The following is a 20,663-nucleotide window of genomic DNA, read 5'->3' as shown; positions in this document are numbered from 1 at the left end:
TGGGAATAATTATTTAAACAGATAGTAAGAAGTGAGGCAAACATTTCTGAATTGTAAAACTGGATCTGAACTCATTTATGACTTTATTTCCCATGCCATGATGACTTGAGTAAAAGTGTTTTATAGGAAAAACAGTCATAAGATTTTCATAAGATCTGTAAATATATATAAAATCACAAATCTTATGTGTCCAAATTGTGCTGCTCTTTTAATTATCTTGGAATAGTTACACCACATTTACTTAAAGCAGAGTAATTTTCAGAAAAAAATGCCATCTGTGTTACAATCATGCCAATGAGACAATTTAAATATTACATTGTTTAGTCCAAATTGCAAACAGTTTGACAGTTACACCACATTTCAATAAAATGCATTAAATCCTCGGAAATGTTTTAAAGCAAACATGTCAGTGATCTCAACTTGCTGCCAACATGACTGCATCCTATATTTGTTCAATGTATTGTCTTTTATTATATTTTTGGTTGTGGCTGATTTCATAAATTGAAAGACTAAAGCCAGTCTTCTTTTTTTCAGTCCAATAAACATGCCAGCCTTCAGCACTTCAAACCGACTAAGTATTTGTAAATGTGTGTGTGTACGCGCACGTATGGGATTTTTTATTTTTTTTATTATAGTGGTGATTATTGTGACTGTAACAGGGCTGACGAGACGTGAGACGTTTGGATCCAAATGCAAAGCTTTATTTCAGAGACGTGGTAAACAGGCAGGGTCAAAACACTGGCAAACAGGTATATGGCGGGCAAAACACAAGAATAGTCACCGGGCTAGCGTAGGTCACCGAACAGCAGACAGAGTCACAGGGGCAAGGCTAAAGGGAGGAATCCAGGAAAACAGGCGAAGATCAAAACCGGAGAAAACAGACAAGGCAAGGCAAAAACTAGGAAAACACGGAGACTCGGAAAGGGGTACAGGCTAAACAATACTCAGCAGAGAAATGTGGTTAGAGTGGGTGTTATATAATGAATGAGGTAATTAGAAACAGCTGTGTGCAATCAGAGCAATCAGGTGTGTGCAATTCGTGCTGAGTGCAATCAGTGCAATGCATGATGGGAAATGTAGTCCGGGGTGATGTGCAACAGTGTGTAGTGCGAGAGTCAATGAAATTAGAAGTTCATGGACCGGATTCGTGACAGTGACCTTCATCATGCTCTTTGTAACTTAAATTATGCTCATTGTATTTAATAAGTTGATTAGGGTTTTCGTCAAGCTACATATTTTATTGGGTGACAGCACTTTTCTCAGGCTGTTTTATTATAGATTGGTAATTGTATTCACTGTTGAGTTTGGCTTTTTAAAGAGTTGGATTTCAGGAAGCACTGTAAAATACTGAATGGTTTAAGTACTTTAATGGCTGTTATTACATCATCAGAAACAATTTGAATCTAGTAGCACTTTCAAAGAAAGTGTTAAAGTGCAACAGATTGTGAGTTATTTAAACATGTTATAACATACAAGGAGATTGAAAAGAACATATGCAAATATCAGTTCATTTTGAGTTGTTTATATGACAATAGTGCATTTATATTAAATATAGAGCAGAAATTCATCAGCAGTCCTGCCAATCCAGAACAGCTTACTTTCTTTGACTTACAATTTTATCTAAAACAGTTAAGTTAATTCAAAATACATTACATTTTGGTAATACATATATTTACTGGGAATCAAATAAGTTATTTGTATGATCTATCTGCTGGGCTACAGAAACTTTTTGTTTGAGTCAAAACCTTAAAATATTTTTGGACTTTTGGTAATATTTGTTTGTTATTGCCAAAGCGTATGTCAGAATATGAAGTTAATAAATACATATAAACACATGGATACCTAACAACCAGCACTTTTGTGCAATTGCACAAAATGTGCATTTTGATTTGCAAATTTTTTATGATGGGTACATCCCTTTAATGCAGAGTTGATAATGTAAACACATGGTAAACACTTCCTGTTTGTTGCTGCCGTTTGAGCTCCATCAAGTTAATTCTTTGTCGTCTAATTTTTTATCTTAAAATCAATTTTATACACCATCCTTTTTCAGTTCTATAACGTGTGAAAATATCCCCTATCGTATTCTACAACAAAAACAATCAGAGCGCCTTGTTATCACTAGTTCTATTTTTGACTTTCAGAGTCCGCTATTAGCATATAGCCTGCTAACATCGCCAGCGTGGTAGCAGCTAATCTTGCTTACACTAATACTCTATTCACACACATTACCATTGTTTAACTCACTGTTACTTGCTTTAATGGCGGATGTGTGTCTACCTTTAAGTGCAGGTGCCCATAAAAACCTGTGAGCCTAGACCAGCCAAACGCTTTCGCTAACATATAACTGCTTTCAGCACATTGGTGCTTCTTGAACAATTGGGAAAAGCACATTTTTGCATGCACCATTCAAAACCTAAACAGAGAATTGTTGCCACAACATGACTTTTTATTGTGCAGCACTGTTAATTGGACATGCTGAATTGTTATCGTTGGCAAGTGTTGCCCCAGATGAGTCCTCAAATCTCAGCAGAACTGCTTAAACAGCATCTGGGAGTGTCTCACTTTTCCGATTTCCTTCCTAGACTTTGTCATTAGGGGTACAAAGACTGCTGAAGCTGCTGAGATACTGCTTTTGAGCTGCAGTGATGCATAGCTATACTGTATGGCACAGTTTCTCAGTCACACATTAAACCCAATCAGGGATTAAATTTGTATGCGCTGTGGACATTTTCTCTTGAAAAGCTTTGAGTAGGCTTAGATTGTGTTCAATAAACTGGTGGTATTTTATGTCTGATTTAGTTATCAGTACATTTGTATTGGGCTGCATGAGATGAGTCCTTTTATTAGGTGCCAAGCACCGAAAGTGCCTAGGGACCTATTGCATAGGCTTAATTTACGAGTGGGATATGTCCCCACCACTTCTTGCCAGAGCAGGGTCGATATTGTCCCCACCACTTTTTTTTTTAAACCAAAGTCCCTTTAAAGTATTCTATAGTCTTTGTTTGAATTAAGTTTGAAACATCTTGCGGCACGGACATACCTAATGCAGATTAAAACATTAATTTCTGTTAAATAAGATGCAAATTGGCGCTGGAATCTGTTGTTTTTGAAATCATGCTTAGTGTGTGTTGCGATGTTATTAGTGACGGAACATTTTCTTATCTCTCACACACACCTTAATGACTTTGTGGAGAATATCTACTCATTCCAGTTAAAATCACAAAACAAAATACACAAACGTGTCACTGCTCTTGATATATGATCACTGACGAACATCTTTTATCTTAATAAGGGGGGAATAAAAAAAAAATATGCGAGGGTGGATTAGAACCCAAAACCTCTGACTCACCAAACGGAAATTCTACCACGAGTGTGTATAAGAATACTAATGAAAACTGTATCTATGCATTTATTCACTGATATGAATAATCATAATACATTTTATAGTACATGTGAGAATGTAAACAAACACTCCTGTGCCACCCATTTTTCAAAACAAAGTTATGCCACTGACCTATTGTATCCATTACATGATTGTGTCTTTCTTTTCTGATTCATTGGCTAATGCCGATTCAAATGCATACCCACATTTAAATTCCTATGGGTCAAGATTTTGACACAAATGGACATGAGGCTATCTTCACAATGCTTTAGTGGATTCTGACCAAACTTGGTACACCAAGTATGACTTGAGGGCACATGAGTAGTTTTGGCATAGTGCCACCTACTGGTCAATATTTATAAAAAAAAATAATATACATTTATAATTTCTAAACAGTCTGAACAAAAATCCCAAGATTTTTTGGAGCGGCATACCAAATCAAACAATACCCAATTTTCCTATGTCAGCCATTTTGAGAGTGGACCGTTTCAACTCACCTTAGACAGTTTGTCCAATTTTTACCAAAATTAGCTCAGATCATCTTCAGAGCATTGTGGCAAGAAGTTATCAATAGCTTTTTGATATACCTGTAACGTGGAGAGCGTGACAACAAGAAACAAGCAATGATCAGGGCAGGCAGCAAACAATCAGAAACGAGATAATAGTCCAGGGTCAAAAAACAAGGCAAGGCAAAAAAAAAAGACCGAAACCAAGGACCACATAAAACACAAGAACTAGGACTAAGCAAAGACTAAACAATACTGAGTCATGAGTGTGTGTCGAACCAGGCTTTAAATAGGGAGAGACTGATGAGGAAACAAGACACAGGTGAATGCAATCAGAGATGATAAATCCGGCAAAGGATTATGGTGAATGTAGTCTGGGATAGAGTGGCAAGAGTCAGAGGTGGAGTGCCCTCTGGTGGAGTTAATGGGCACTCCAGCTGGAGATCGTGACAAATGTTAACCAACTTAATGAAGTTTGTGCAAAAATGGACATGAGGCTATATCTCTGCAACACTTTAGTGGATTCTGCCCAAACTTGGTATAGCATGACCTAAGGGCAAACGAGTAGTTTCGGCACAGTGTCTGACCAGTTTGGCCAAAAATAACAAGTTTGGACTCATTAGATTTAGAATGGTACACATGAATTAAATGTTACCTAATTTTCCTATGTCAGCCTTTTTGAGTGTCGGCCATTTTGAGTTTTGTAGTAAAATGACGAGCCTTCAGTGGGCGTGACAGATAGCGCACAGCATTATATAATATTACAATATGTAATATAGCCTATTATATATATATATATATATATATATATATATATATTTATTAAATTTTATATTATCTCACACATGGATCGACATTTTCTATAATGTCTAAATTGTAAATCAAAATACATATCTGCTATGACTTAATATATAATTAGCATCAAACAAACAATATAATTCATATTCTCAAGTATTAAAGATTAAACGGAAAAAAAAGATTGCACAACCATCAATTAGGTGGCGATATGCACTAAGCATGTAAATGACCTTTGAACAAAAGAAGAAGAAAGAAACAGCATGGCACGCTTTTTCTTAGCGTCTGTTTCCATAGTGACTCGTCAATTTGTCGCTCTGTAGAGCATGTCTTGAGTCTTAACCAGGTACATACACGGAGTTGAATGAACGTACTCTCGGATGCGTTTTTGGAACCACATACCTCGAGTAAGCAAGGTTTGGGGTTAATCAACCGAAAGTTCGGGGTTTAGCTGACGAGAAGTTAACTGTGCTTTCTGGAATACACCCCAGGAGCAGGGTTGGAGAACCCTGGTATTTACTGAGTAATTAAAGACAGCTCCTCAGTTCTTCATTTTTCCTCTTGTGCATGGCCCTTTAATTGCTGCTTGCAGCTATAATTTTTCTCAGTTTTTGCATTTTCTTCCATTTATTGGTTTGAGGATCTTGATAAAAATGACACATAATGAAAACAATAGAATGTAATTATGAACAAATAAATGAAAATGGACTTTTATGAGGCAACTCAAAAGTTTTCTGTTGAAAGTTGATTCTGTGAACTCAACGAGAGCCGTGGCCCTGTTAGCAACATTTAATTGTCTGCGGCCTGTAAATTTGCCCAAAACGCGATCCACTCTTCTCCTCCTCCTCTTCATTGCAATTCTTCTTCCGAACATCAGCCATGGCCCTAAGCCAAAGTGATGAATTATTGAATACTTCAGTGGGAAAAAAGCCTGGCTTTGATTGATTGAAAAGTCAATGGGCAAAACAGAAGGGAGAGCCCGCCCTAGAAATATTGCCTTTCCTGCACATAAAGAGGAATCAAAAATGACACACAGCCTTGAAGCATGAAACAGTGGAAATTTCAGAAGTTGTAGACAGAGTTGAGCCTAGTGCATTTACAAGAAGAGCAACAAAATGAAACCATTTACCATTGCCTGTCAAAATTATTTGACACCATGGAGCCTGAAGACACAACCTGCAATGGATGGAAATGAAGTCAAATGAAAATACAGGAACATGCAAAGTGTGTGAAGCTTAAATGAATAATGTAACATACTCAGGTGATAATAGTCATGGCAGCTTCAATGAAGATTGAACTAGATTGTAAATTTAATACAGCAGAGGAAAGAATGCACCTGTGCTTTGCTGAATTTGTATCTATTTAAAATGAATAATTTGGCACATCACAGTTGCTGTAAACATATTGTGAAGATATAATGTTGATGTTGACTTGACAAAGGGCGCTAAATTGCTAAAAGGTTGCTCGAGTGTTGAGGGTGATTGTGAGTGTTGCTTATGTATGTATATATGTATGCATTTATAATAATAATAAGAAGAAGAAGAAGAAGGAGAAGAAGAAGAAGAAGACGATGACAAATCAGGGGTGTGTTACATAAACTGCTTAGATTAGTATTACATTTTTTCTTTAAGACTGGTCATAGCTTTTTTTAAGCCAGTTGCATTAAATTTAACTTAGATTAATGGTCTAATTGAGCATGAAAAATAAGACTGATTATCCCTTGGCTAACTGCTAGTTGGTCGGACTAGTTCTTAAGAGACAGTCTTAACATAATAGCTGTGTTTATGCAACTGGCCCCAAATGTTTTTCCAGAATAATTCTTGGAAGAACACTAGGAAAATATTAAGATTCATATTTCATATGCTTGAAATTATGTACTCTTGAGATTTATGCTGCTTGTTAGATGATGAACATATTCTGTTCTCATTGTGAAGCATCTCTACAATTCTTCACATAAACCTCTTACAAGAATACAGTCAAAATAGTGATTTGAAGAAAGAAAAGCCACAGTATAGCACTTATACCTCCTCCAAAGCACAGTCGATAAGACACATGTCGATGGATTGGAAAGCGTGTGAGTTTAGTTGAGGCCTTTCTAATGTCTGTGCTAATAAGATGAATGTAATGCCTCATATACCTTTAATGGCTAACAGATCTAATGAAATGGAAAGTTTTGTGAGGCAGCAATGTTTTCTGGGTAAGATGAGAGATAGAAAGCAGGAGACAGACTTACACTCTTAAAAATAAAGGTGCTTCAAAAGGTTCTTCACAGCGATGCCATAGAAGAACCATTTTTGGTTCCACAAAGAACCATTCAGTCAAAGGTTCTTTAAAGAACCATATCTTTCTTACCTTTTTGTAGTCTGAAGAACCTTTTTTCACCACAAAGAAGCTTTTGTGAAACAGAAAGGTTCTTCAGATGTTAAAGGTTCTTTATGGAACCATTTAGACAAAAAGGTTCTTCTATGGCATTGTGAAGCACCTTTATTTTTAAGAGTGTAGACTGCAAAGCAGCAAGCAGTGAGCTTGAGATGTAATATGGATTTAAAGCGTTTGCTTAAGGCACAAACCTGGTTAAGCAACTAATTCCTCATCTGAACTCCTATAGCCAGAGATAATAATTCCTCATCTGAACTCCTATAGCCAGAGATAATAATTTCCACTCAAACGTCTTTCTCTGTTGAAAATCCCTTACAGAAAGGGTATGGAAGATGAAAGAGGCAGATACGTAGGCAATTATATGTGGTATGTTCCTCTAGAAATGCTTCCTCAGAGTTCAGTCTAGATGATAAAGTAGGATAGAGTACGGATAACTAATGTGCAATAAATGTAACATTGGTAGTAACCTAATGCACTTATCATGTATGCATGTATGTATGTACATATGAAATGTAGGCCTCTTTTCAAAATATCAGACAGTTTAATTTATGTATATAGAACAGAACAAGAATTTTTTTTTAAATTTTAAGAGTTAAATTGTCTTTCTTAAAGGGGTAGTACAGCCAAAAATGTTTAGAAATGTACCCATGTGCTGTATTTTAGGGCTGGGCTGACAATATAGATTACTATATAGTTTTAATCAGACTTCATTTTGATGAACTGATTTTGATTAAATCCTAATTTTGATCTTTTAGTTTATGCTGTTTTCAGTTGATATGCATATGACCAAATTTAATGCTAATTGCTAAAAATAAATTTGACTTAACATTTTTTGGTACCTGCCATCCAACAATCGCAATAAGCTTTGTTATACTTGATAATAATCAATGTCTGCTTTCCAATTTTGTTAGTTTTATCACACAATTCAAACAATAAATCTAGTTCCCTTTCGAAAGGGAACTCAATGCTGCGTCCTCTAGAGGGCGCTAGGGGAACGCCTTCAGCGTGATCGGTGTCTGAAGCATGAAATGAAAAAACCACAATGAACTTGACATTGGCAGGTGGCAGCCTATGACGTAAACAATAAAGCGAATGCGGGTATAAAAGAGCACCTGCGGAAAACGTCATCCTCTTCTTTGTCTTCAAGCCTTGTGTACGGAAGCACATGCGTTTGACTCACAGGGGGTAAGGATGCGCTCACTGTTTGCATTAGCGGAACTACTAGACCAGAGTTCTGTACTCAAGTGTTTTGTCAGCGTTTGCACGAGCGCGTTCACCTCTCAAGGGAGTTGAACAAGCTTAATGCGATGCATTCGCGGCGGTTCTGTTCTTGCCTGATTCTTGAGAGAATTTAGTGTTTGAACAGAGTGTGTTTGGCTCTCGACGGAGATTAGCCACGCTGCGAGATGTGATCGTGTTGAGAATGCCTCTATGCCTGATTCTCTTTGAGAATTGAGTGCCTCTCACCCGTGTTTCGGGTCTCGCAGCTGCTGAGGCAGTTAATCAGACCGATCACGGGGATTGTAGGCGGGGCATGGAAGGAATCTGACGAGGAGTGCTTTCTCTTTCAGAATTCCTTTGTGGGTTTATTTTATTTTACAGAATAGGAACTGTGTATAATGTGAGATATCTACATTATTGGTGAAGGAGGCGCCTGACTTGGTGTAATGGCAAGTTTTTGAGTTGTTAGGCTCTTGTTTGAGCCTCCTTTGAGCCTCCTCATCCTCTCAGCCCAGGACGTGAATATTTGGGTTGAGCATGGAAAAGGAGTTATACTGCGTACTCAGTAATATGAGTTGTAGGCTCTTTCTTTTGAGCCTCACTAACTGCCTCTGGCGCTGAGTGTAGTCAGGTCTCCTCTCGCTTTAGAGAGTCGTTATGCTGAGACCTCGACTCTTAAGAGCTCCTCAACAAGGGTTGAGTGTTGTTAAGCTTCCTCTCGTTTAAGAGAGTCATCCTGCTGAAGCCTCCGCTCTTTAGAATGCCGTCTTTGGCAGTAATATAAGTTTGTAGGCTCTTTCTTTCTTGAGCCTCACTAATGGCCTCTGGCGTTGAGTGTAGCTAGGTCTCCTCTCGCTTTAGACAGTCGTTATGCTGAGACCTCCACTCTTAAGAGCTCCTCAACAAGGGTTGAGTGTTGTTAAGCTTCCTCTCGTTTAAGAGAGTCATCCTGCTGAAGCCTCCGCTCTTTAGAATGCCGTCTTTGGCAGTAATATAAGTTTGTAGGCTCTTTCTTTCTTGAGCCTCACTAATGGCCTCTGGCGTTGAGTGTAGCTAGGTCTCCTCTCGCTTTAGACAGTCGTTATGCTGAGACCTCCACTCTTAAGAGTTCCCCTACCAGGATCGAGTGTTGATAGGCTTCCTCTCGTTTAAGAGAGTCATCCTGCTGAAGCCTCCACTCTCCAGAGCACCGCTTAGGCAGAAATATGGGTTCGTAAGCTCTCCCCATTTGAGCCTCACTAACTGCCTCTGGCGTAGAGTGTAGCGAGGTCTCCTCTCGCTTTAGAGAGTCGTTATGCTGAGACCTCCACTCTTAAGAGCCCCTCAACTATGGTTGAGTGTTGTTAGGCTTCCTCTCGTTTAAGAGTGTCGTTCTGCTGAAGCCTCCACTTTGCATAGCTCCGTTTAGGCAGTATTAATGTGCAGGCTCTTGAGCCTCAATAACTGACCCTGGCGTTGAGTTTAGCCAGGTCTCCTCTCCTTCTAGGGAGTCGGTATTCTGAGACCTCCACTCTTAGAGTTCCGACTTTGGTAGGTGAGCACTGGCGAGTTTTTGAGCCTGCCTGTAGAGGTTGTGGCTCGGGTCGTAGCAGAAGTGATCTGGCTGGGGCAGGGATGGTGTTCCTTGAGTCCTTGACTTAAGGAATCCAGTTTTGGGCACTCATCCCTCAGCATGGCGGCGTGTGTAGACCGTTCCCCTAGCGCCCTCTAGAGGACACAGCGTTGAGTTCCCTTTCGAAAGGGAACGTCTCAGGTTATGCATGTAACCATGGTTCACTGAGAACAGGGAACGAGACGCTGCGTCTCATTGCCATGCCTCGGCATTCCTGCCTGCGTCTCCTTCAGACAAAGAAGTGGATGACGTTTTCCACAGGTGCTCTTTTCGCATTCGCTTTATTGTTTACGTCATAGGCTGTCGCCTGCCAATGTCAAGTTCATTGTCGTTTTTTCATTTCATGCTTAAGACACCAGTCACGCTGAAGGCATTCCCCTAGCGCCCTCTAGAGGACGCAGCGTCTCGTTCCCTGTTCTCAGGGAACCATGGTTACATGCGTAACCTGAGACGTTTTTCCACCTACTTCAGTTCAAGCAACAGTGCAGAGCACATGTGAATAACACACGAGAACAACCGATATTGTTGCTTTTAATTGAAGATGCACATCTGATATATTATTTCACAATTTCGCTAATGTGTTTGTTTGCATTTGTTTTAAAATCCAGTGTTTTTGTTTAGGGTAATACATCACTATTTGTGCTATCAGTTATTTGTAATTTCTACCTCATAGTCAACATGTTTTTTTTGTTTGTTTCTTTGTTTTTTAACAAAGGTGTTGTAAATTTCTGCTTAGATGTGTGCTTTCTATGATACCACTGCACTTGAGCAAGATATTCTCCCTCAGTCTTCTGCTGAAACAACAGCTTAAACCGGATGTTTTGTAGGTCTTAAACAGCTGGTGTAAATTGGAGGTGAGCGTGATTTGACCAAGTACAACATGTTCCTGGATCAACATCATTCCAATCAACGAATCAGAATTGAGAGATTATTTTCAGGAAATGTCAGTTTTAGGCTCACAATCAGGATTAGGTGCTTCTACACCCTTGTTAATCTGCTATAATTTCCCTCTGATTTTATGAATAAATTATGGGTAAGGTTAGGTTTAGGGGTGGGGATTGAGTTAAGTCTGTATTTGTGGACAGTAATGTTGATCCAGGAACATGCCTTACTTGGCAAAACCACGGCGACCTAAACTGGATTAGTTGGCATTCCAGCTGATGCTGGTTTAGCTGGGCAAAAAACCCTTCTGAAAAAAGCAAAAATCAGCTTGAAACCAGTTATAATCACTTTAGACTGGTTAAAACGGGAGTGGTCTACATTAAATATGCTGTTTGGTCAAAATGACCCCCTGCTCTGACTATTGAGCATGTTTAACCAGGACAGGACAATACCACATATTTACATACAAGAGTCGAGAATCTCAGCTACATAATGTGCTTAATTTTTTCTCTGTAAAGATATTTGGCAGTAACACTGTCTCTTAACAAAACTAGTGCGGTCTACTCTTAGAGAAAGATTACAAACATTTTTAATTTCACTCGTTCATTAAAGGATGTCTTTCATTAACAGATGTGTGATCTTCTGCGCAGGCAGGCTGCAGATATCTTTTGGGTTCCATCCCCGACCCAGTCTGGCACAACACCAAGTCACTCTAATCTGATTTACTCGCAAATATTCACACAGCTCATTTGGACTCGGCACAAGTGAAACAAGCATATATCAACTATTGTCTGGTTATTCATACTTACTGAAATGTAGCCTCAAATAAGCGCCAACACATAACAGATGTCACCGTATTCATTATTTATTCAACAAAAAGAAGGACAGAATAAGGAAACGTGTGGGAAAAATTAAGCAGTCCCTTACTGCTTCTAAAGACATTAAGACGGTAATTAGCAGCTAGGTGCTGAAAATCAAATGCACATAATTAGTAGATGATTAGGGATGTCTAACGTCCTTAAGTAATTGCAGACGTTTTCTGGTCTGCAGTGTTCAGGTGTGTGCTACTGTAACGCCTTACTAAGGATTAAAGTTACACTGTAAGAAAAAATATCAGCAGAAAAATGGAAAAGCTAATGGTAATAATCTGTCAGGACATTATGTAAATTTACCGACATTTCCTTTAACCCTAAAACACAACACTACACAATACATTGCAATGTGTAATTTAAAATATGGACAAAACACCTCAATATATTACATTATATATTATTAAAATTTTAAAACAGTCTTTAAAACTGTGAATTGTTTTAAAACCAGTTAGGGTCAGTTTGATATGTGTTTGCATAATGATGCGTTTAAAAGCTAATGACCAACAGTATATTTATAAAAGTTCACAATGCTGTTGCAGATGAAATATAATGCAGATAAATATGTTTTCATCAGGTTTGATATTACCAAGCGTCATCGAGTGTATGCACAGGCGTACGGCTGCGGGTGCCTTTGCCGAACAGTAATAATCAGCTCTATTTTATTCAAGATCATAGAAAGATATAAAAACATCTATACTGTCATCAATAACTGCCATTTTTAATACATCATATATGTCCGTATGTATTGGCACACATAGGAAAATACAGTGATACTAATTTAGGTAATATTGACACTGATAGTACATGACTGTAGAAAATAAGTGGTATTTCTCCTCCTTAATTAAAGGTCTTAAATTCGAGAGGCAAATATTTTTTGCTCATCATTTTGGCTTATGAAGCCATTTCCAGACAATTTGTAATCTGTAACAATTCAGGATGATTTATAAGTAGAGAACATAAAAGAAAGTTTTCATGTTTCCAATGAGTGGTAGACCTAGCAAATTTAAGTTCAGACTGTGTAAAGCCAAATAAATTACAAAAAAGGACACCTACATTTAAGCATTGGTTAAAATGTACATGTTTAATGTCTCTGGCAGTAGGAAATGTATGGTGCACATAAGGGAGTAGCAAAAAGAAAACCTGTTCTCTCAAAGAGGAGAATAAAACCAAACCAAAGTAGCGATGTGTGGTCATTATGCACCATCACATAGTGTATCACCACAAACACCACCCTTCAAGCACAGTGGGGGAGAATAGATGATTTAGGTATGTTTTGCACCCACAAGACCTGAACATCTTGCAGTCATCGAGTCAACCATGAACCTATTTTATAGTAAAGTATTCTAAAGACAAATGTGAGTCCATCTGTGACCACTATAGCTCAGCTGAAATTGGGTCGTATAACATGACACTGATCCCAATCTAACTTTGAATTGCTGAAAAAGGAAAAGATTCAAAGTGTTGCAATGGCTGAATCACAGTTTACAGCTCTGTCTCATTATAATGCTGTGGGGGTGCCTTAACACAGTTTACACTGCAAGCTGTTAACAGGGTGTTGCAACCTTCCAGATAACTAATTATTCCTTTATTAATAAATTTATTTAAAGGTGAAGCATGCAGTTTCAACGCTACTAGTGTCACCTAGCAGAATTAGTAAAATAAAGCATATTTTCAGTCAGCTGATAGCTAACCTGTTGAGAGGAAACTCAGTGGTAGCAGAGACAACATTGTATACATTTTTAAACCAAATGAACACCATTTCCATCGATTATTGTTCTGTATTGTCTGTACTAAAGGAATAGCTCACCCAAAAATGAAAATTTGTTGTTAATTTACTCACCCTCAGGCTATTTAAGATGCAGGTGACTGAATCCATGGTCCTTGGTGATTCATTAATTGGAAGAGAAGGGGTTCAATCACTTTGGGAGTCAAAAAAAAGCAGATACAGGAAACACTAAATTAATACCCCTGTCTCTTGACTGTCGGGTATGTTCCTGTTTTCCTTATTTGGTCTTTCCTGTTCCTGTCCTCGTTGTGTGAATTCATATCCAGCTGTTTGATTAATTAGTTAATTTGCTCCCAGGTGTGTCCCATTGGTGTCTGTGTATTTATAATGTGTTCTGCCCCTTGTTTTCCATCCGCTGTTAAATGTCATTTATAAGTTCCAGTATTTATATCCCTTTGTTTATTGAATTAAATTCTAGTTCACGTTTTCTCCAGCGTCTCCTCGTTCCTACCTCCTGAAGCGTGACAGAACAGCGGACCAAAACTGAAAGTAAGCGACGCCTTTTTCCCTGTTTTTTTCCCGTTTTTAAAAGTGTTTTATTTTCCTGTTAGTTTCTCCCAGCTAATATGGAGGAACGAGCGAGGTTCATCACTGTGGCTCATGCGAGCCCCAACCCGATCGTCTACGCAAGGTACGTTCATGCCGCTCGCCCTCGCCAGCTTCCTCTAGGGGGAAACCAGGCTTGCCGGCTGCCACAACAGCAAGCCTGCCGGCCGTTCCTGTGTCAAGCCCGCCGGCCACTCCAAAGTCAAGCCGTCGGTCGTGGCTCACTCCAGCCCCAGAGTTTGCTCCAGTGTCGGCTCCAGCCCCAGAGCTCGCTCCAGTGTCAGCTCCAGCCCCAGAGCTCGCTCCAGTGCCAGCTCCTTGAAAGCGCCTTGCTGTGCCTGCTCCTCCAGAGCGCCCTCCAGTGCCAGCACCTCATAAGCACTTCCCAGATCCCCAGTTCAGCCCAGGAGGGGCTCCAGATCCCCCGTTTTGGCCCACTGAGGGCTCCTGATTCCCCGTTTAGCCCTGGAAGGGCTCCTGACCCCCAGTTAAGCCCAGGAAGGCCTCCGGATCTCCAGTTAAGCCCAGGAAGGGCTCCGGATCTCCAGTTAAGCCCAGGAAGGGCTCCGGATCTCCAGTTTAGCCCAGGGAGGGCTCCTGATTCCCCATTAAGCCCAGGGAGGGATCCAGATCCCCAGTTAAGCCCAGGGAGAGCTCCAGTTCCCAAGTATCGCTCACGGAGGGCTCCAGTTCCGGAGTATAGCCGGCGGAGGGCTTCTGATCCCGAGTTTAGCCCAGAGAGGGTTCCGGTCCCTGAGTTTAGACCGGTGAGGGCTCCAGCCCCCGAGTTTAGCCCAGTGAGGGCTCCTGCCCCCGAGTTTAGCCCAGTGAGGGCTCCTGTCCCCGTGCTTAGTACAAGGATGGCTCCAGTCCCTGATTGCCCTCCCGAATGCCCTCAAGTGCCAGCTCCTCCAGAGTGTCCCCCAGAACTTTTTTTTTTGGGGGGGGGGGTTGCATATGTCCGTGGTGGCTGAGCCGGCTAAGGTCATGGAGGATCCGCCATGGCCTCCTGAGTCCCCTGATCCTCCATGGCACCCTGAACTGTCTGCTCCGCCATGGCTTCCTGATCCACCCTGGCGGCTCCCCTTGTCGCCGCCCGTTTCCAGTCCTGCACCAGCCTCAAGGGTGCCCGCACCCCCTCCCCGATGGTACTGTCACGGCGCGGGACGAGCCGTCCGGGAGGTGGGCGATCTGTCACGTGTATGGTCCTGTTTTCCTTATTTGGTCTTTCCTGTTCCTGTCCTTGTTGTGTTCATTCGTATCCAGCTGTGTTTGATTAATTAGTTAATTTGCTCCCAGGTGTGTCCCATTGGTGTCTGTGTATTTATAGTGTGTTCTGCCCCTTGTTTCCCATCCGCTGTTAAATGTCATTTATAAGTTCCAGTATTTGTATCCCTTTGTTTATTGAATTAAATTCTAGTTCACGTATTCTCCAGCGTCTCCTCGTTCCTCCCTCGTGAAGCGTGACAGGCACAGTACGTTTTTCTCTAAAAATAAAAAATAACAGACTTACACTACCATTCAAATGTTTGGGGTCAGTAAGATTTATTTATTTATTTTTTACAAAATTAATACTTTTTTTTTTTTAAATCAAGGAAGCAATAAATTGATTAAAAGTGCCAGTAAAGACATTTATAATGTTACAAAAGATTGCTATTTCAAATAAATGCGGTTCTTTTGAACTTTCTATTCATCTGTGAATCCTGAAAATAAAATGGTTTCCACATAAAAATTAAATTCTAGTTCACGTATTCTCCAGCGTCTCCTCATTCCTACCTCCTGAAGTGTGACAGAACAGGAGACCAAAACTGAAAGTAAGTAGTGCCTTTTATCCCGTTTTTAAAAGTGTTTTGTTTTCCCGTTAGTTTCTCCCCGCTCATATGGAGGAACGAGCGAGGTTCATCGCCGTGGCTCAGGCGAGCCCCAACCCGATCGTCTACGCGAGGGAGTTCCTGCTGCTCCCCTGTTTGATTAATTAGTTAATTTGCTCCCAGGTGTGTCCCATTGGTGTCTGTGTATTTATAGTGTGTTCTGCCCCTTGTTTCCCATCCGCTGTTAAATGTCATTTATAAGTTCCAGTATTTGTATCCCTTTGTTTATTGAATTAAATTCTAGTTCACGTATTCTCCAGCGTCTCCTCATTCCTACCTCCTGAAGTGTGACAGAACAGGAGACCAAAACTGAAAGTAAGTAGTGCCTTTTATCCCGTTTTTAAAAGTGTTTTGTTTTCCCGTTAGTTTCTCCCCGCTCATATGGAGGAACGAGCGAGGTTCATCGCCGTTGCTCATGCGAGCCCCAACCCGATCGTCTATGCAAGGTACGTTCGTGCCGCTCACCCTCGCCAACTCCCTCGATGGGGAAACCCTCGTGATGCTGTTCCGGCTCGGGATGACTTACCATCGCCCCACGGAGGCAGTCATCCAGTGTCTGGAGAGCCTCCAATCCTGATCCGGGACCCCTCCGCTGGATCACCGGATCGGCTTTCACCGTGGACGAAGCAGAGTCCAGCCCGGGGTCATCACATGTGGTTGCCGCAAGCCCTCCGGACGCTCATTTGTCGAATCCGCCGGCCGCGCCGTTCTCAAGCCCGCCGCCTCTCCTCACTCTATCCCTCCGGCCGTTCCTCACTTTAGCACCCGGCCTCTGCTCACTCTAGGCCGCCGTGTGTGACGCTGTGTTTCGTTGTGAGAGCAAAACTACTTTGTTTGTCCTTCTAAAAATGGACACGACTAGAAATCAGTGGTTAAGTTGTATTTACAACACTGTTCCAGAACACTTCAAACCAAATATTCAGATGTGTCCAGCACAATTTATGGAGAACTGTTTCCTGATCCTGGTAAAGGTAAACAACAATGTTAACTGTTCTGACTCACAGACAGTAAGTACGTTTTTTTTATATTTAAAGCGAGTTTTTTTGGGGCAGTGTAGAGTAGAGCTTGTTGTTTGTCATTTCTCCGATCACAAATGCAGATATGGTTTTATGTTTACGTGGTGCAATGCAACGTGTAAAAAGACAGTATAAGTAATTATAATCCATAATTATGTCCCCACTGGATGCAACGAATGCCTCGTTTATAATGGGTTTTCATGTTTTTGAATCATCGCTTCTGCCTGACAGGGCATCATCACAGTATGGTAGTATTTGTTTGATTCAATTTTTGATGAAACAATGGTCTTATTGATGTGGAACGACATGAGGGTAATTAATGACATAATTTTAACCTCAAAGTACCTCTGAGTTTTTTTTGGCAAACATTTGAAGTTTAAGATGCAGTTTCATGAGCTCAAAGTACCTATTGTGAGAATGGTAGAGTTCATGTGAAATTACTCTAAACACTGGGTGACGTAACCTCCACATTACTTAAATTTGATTTAAATTTAAATTTTGACATTTTTAATATGTGAATGTATTTGATGTTTAAATAGTTAAGATGCAGTTTCATGAGCTCAGTGTACCTTTTGTGAGAATGGTAATATTCAGTGACATTAACCTAAACACTCACTGTAAAAATGAAATGAGTTAACTTCACTCAAATAATAATGAAAGTTCATTGGACTTAATTGAAATAAGTTCTGTAAATTTAAAATGTTGTTGTAAGGTGAACTTAAAATGATTGCGTTTTCTAGTTCCCAGCATGCTTTGCATCAGACAACAAGGAAAATAAATGTAGCAATTAAGTGTTATTTTGTGTTTTTACACAAGATTAACATAGAGAGACATAAGTTAGTACTTAAATGTTGTGTTATGTTAGGATTTACATAGGTTTCTGTTATGTTGGTTTTGTAGTGTTACCGTTGTGGTGAAGAGTAGAGCCTGTGGTTAGGTTGAGGATGGACCGCAATTAAAAGACTGATTATACACTTTCTCTATTAGCATGCAAGTATTGTGAGTTTTTGATTATTACATTAATAGGTGCCAGTGTGCTGTTGCTAACTAGCACTGAACTGAATGAATGTGCTGTTAATGAAAGCAAGCTGTATATAATTATCACTGTGATGAGTGGGGTGGGATCATGGAAGCGACACTCGGCCTGGCTCCCATGGCTCTCAGCCCGTCCCAATTGTCATAAAAATGTTAAGCTCTACTAACTTAAAAAAAAAAATGAGTTCATTTACTCAAATATTTTGAGGCAATAAGTTTCCTCAAATGTTGAGTATTCTTAACTTACGAGGTTTTACAGTGCTGGTTGCAGTAACCTCAGATAAATTATTACCATTATTAATTAAATTATTTATTATTTTATGGTGTTTGACATTTTTTGCATGTTTGTGAATATATTCATGTATAAGGTGCAATTCATCAGTTTTGTGTATCTTATGAGAATTAAAATGCATGATTTTGTAAGGTATAATGTGTAGAAAATTTCAATGCATTTATAATTAAGGTATTTTCACAATATTGTTGTATATTTCATTAAAAGTATTAAAATGTGGCAGTGTTTAGTGTATCATTTAATATTGTTTTCCTTTTCTTTTGGGACAACAGGGAATAAACAATTCAGTAAGGCTGCTTTAGCAATATACATTTACCAATATACATTTTTAAATTAGGTAAAACAAAAAATTTATGCTACTACTATTTAAAATATTGGGCCAATAACATGGTTTGGTAGACTTCTTTTTCCCAATTGGCTCAACCATATTATTTCTCATTGAGGCAATGTTAACAGACTGTTGCCACAATTGATCAAATTCAGTTAGCAGAAATGCAATTGGGCCAATGGAAAAAAAAAATAGATGTAATCAGTCACTAGAAAATTGAGTTGGAGAGGTCTGAATTTTTTTACAGTGTAAGGTACTAATATGTATGGTGTACTGCTACGGTGTCAAGCTGTTGTACCCCAAAATATACAATTGTGGCCCCTTTTTTTCTGTGTGGCCTGGATGAGTGAGATGTCCCGGCCTGAAATTGCGTCCCAGTCCAGCCCTGATCCTTCCTCATTGTTTTGTTATTCTTTTAATCATAAACGCAGGGTGAGTTCACACTTGTAGTTCGGTTCTCTTGGTTCGTTTGGTCCGAACCAAAAAAAGAAAATTATACATTTGGTCCTGGCCCGCTGAGCGTTCACACTGGCATTTTTGACAGCGAACCTAAAGGCACAGTGATACGTTCACAACCTGATTGTTCAGGTTGAATGACGAATATTTTGCGACGGAACTCACCGAATACCCCAAACAAAAGCTGTGTTCGACTTAAAGTGGTGCTGCTCAGCGCCGCTTTAAGTCGAACACACATAATGCCGTCTGCTGGACTAAGCACGCTCATTGCTTCGTGTACTTATGATTTTATTTTCACCACCTGTGAACTCCCAAAGAGCTCACAAAAGGCACTTTACCTCCCTCGTTGCTCCACGTTTGCCCTCTGCTCATTTTGTTTTGGATGGTACCGCTCGTTCCGCATCGTTAAAACATAGCATAGCGCATAGCGTCGCATCTTGTCATTACTTCCTGTTTTTGGTTCGTTTAGAAGTGTTTGGTCCATGTTGCATTCATATTTCATTCGAACCGCACCAGAATTCATTTAGAAGTGGAGCGAGACCCATCTTTTTAACTGCCTCAGTCCGCTTGTTTGGTGCACACCAGGGTTCGGATTGCAGCATTCACACTTACTCAAACCACACTAAAAGAGCAATCGCACCAGGGTTCGTTTTAATTGAACCAAACATGACAAGTGTGAACAAATCCTCAGTTTCTTCATTTAGATTTTTTTTTTTTCAGAAAACATGACTTAATTTCATCCGTCATTTTGCATCTCTAGTAAATGTATCTTAATTTTATAATTCTTAGACAATTTGCCCTGGAAAACAGGACAAAATACTGAGGAGGAACTTGCAGTGTGATCAGAAAGTACGGTAAAAGTTCAATATTCTGTTTGGGAGCAGAGATATTCATAATATATAATTAATTAATTAAAAAAAATTGAGATTTGTTGGAAGTTAAATTTTCTGATATATTGTGTTCCTTTAGATTTATTCCTTAAATGGTCTTGACTTAGAAATATCTTAGTCTTAAATTTACCTTTATCAAAGCTGCAGAAGCCCTTCAGTATAGTTCTGGGCCCGCATTTATCAAGCTTCTCAAAGTGCCATTTTAGTCTTAAGTGCTGAGAATTAATTAAATTTACTCCTACTTTCAAACTTAAGTATAAAAGCAAGTTATCAAATTTCTTAAAGCTAAGAATCACTCTTACTCTCCCAGTTATTTTAGACAGCTCGAGAGGTCTCTCAAGTGGTTAGGAGTTGCCAGTAGGGGTTTGTGATGGCACCGAGGAGACAGAGACGTGCGCAAATCTTTCAGGAGAGGAAGAATGTTCTTGAAATGTTTGACGATGAGCAGTTAATAAAATAGTTAAATTTCCTGTTATTCAAACAGAAACGAGCAAAGAATATTTACATTACCAAAGAACATCATAACTGACTTCTGTCTAGCACGAGTATTATATGCTCTTTAAAAACACTCCCGTTATAATCAGTGAAGCTACCTACACTATATAATGAATAAATATCTTACCCCTTATATACACTGCACACATCTGCAGTGCATTACGGCTCCGACACGGCCACCGGAGCTGATCACAGCTACTCACCATCCGCGCCGCAGTAAGTTTCTGAAGCAGCTCTCCGTGCCGCATCACTAAAGATAAGCGCCTATATTTAATAATATTATATAATAATAATAA

General features: G+C 39.7%; 1 long non-coding RNA gene across 1 annotated transcript; it reads right to left on the bottom strand.

Annotated features, from left to right (window-relative positions):
• Positions 1-5,334: 5,334 nt before the first annotated feature.
• On the bottom strand, positions 5,335-13,620 carry LOC107553918 (uncharacterized). Its single transcript, XR_001605005.1, has 3 exons — positions 13,493-13,620; positions 5,816-5,862; positions 5,335-5,688 (listed from the first exon to the last, which is right to left on the bottom strand). It is a non-coding gene; the product is annotated as an uncharacterized lncRNA (long non-coding RNA).
• Positions 13,621-20,663: the final 7,043 nt, after the last annotated feature.

The sequence above is a fragment of the Sinocyclocheilus grahami genome, unplaced genomic scaffold (genome assembly GCF_001515645.1).
Source record: "Sinocyclocheilus grahami isolate Dianchi unplaced genomic scaffold, SAMN03320097.WGS_v1.1 scaffold486.1, whole genome shotgun sequence".
NCBI lineage: Eukaryota > Metazoa > Chordata > Actinopteri > Cypriniformes > Cyprinidae > Sinocyclocheilus > Sinocyclocheilus grahami.
Note: the sequence above shows the minus strand (reverse complement) of the source record. Positions and strands in the feature narration are given on the sequence as shown.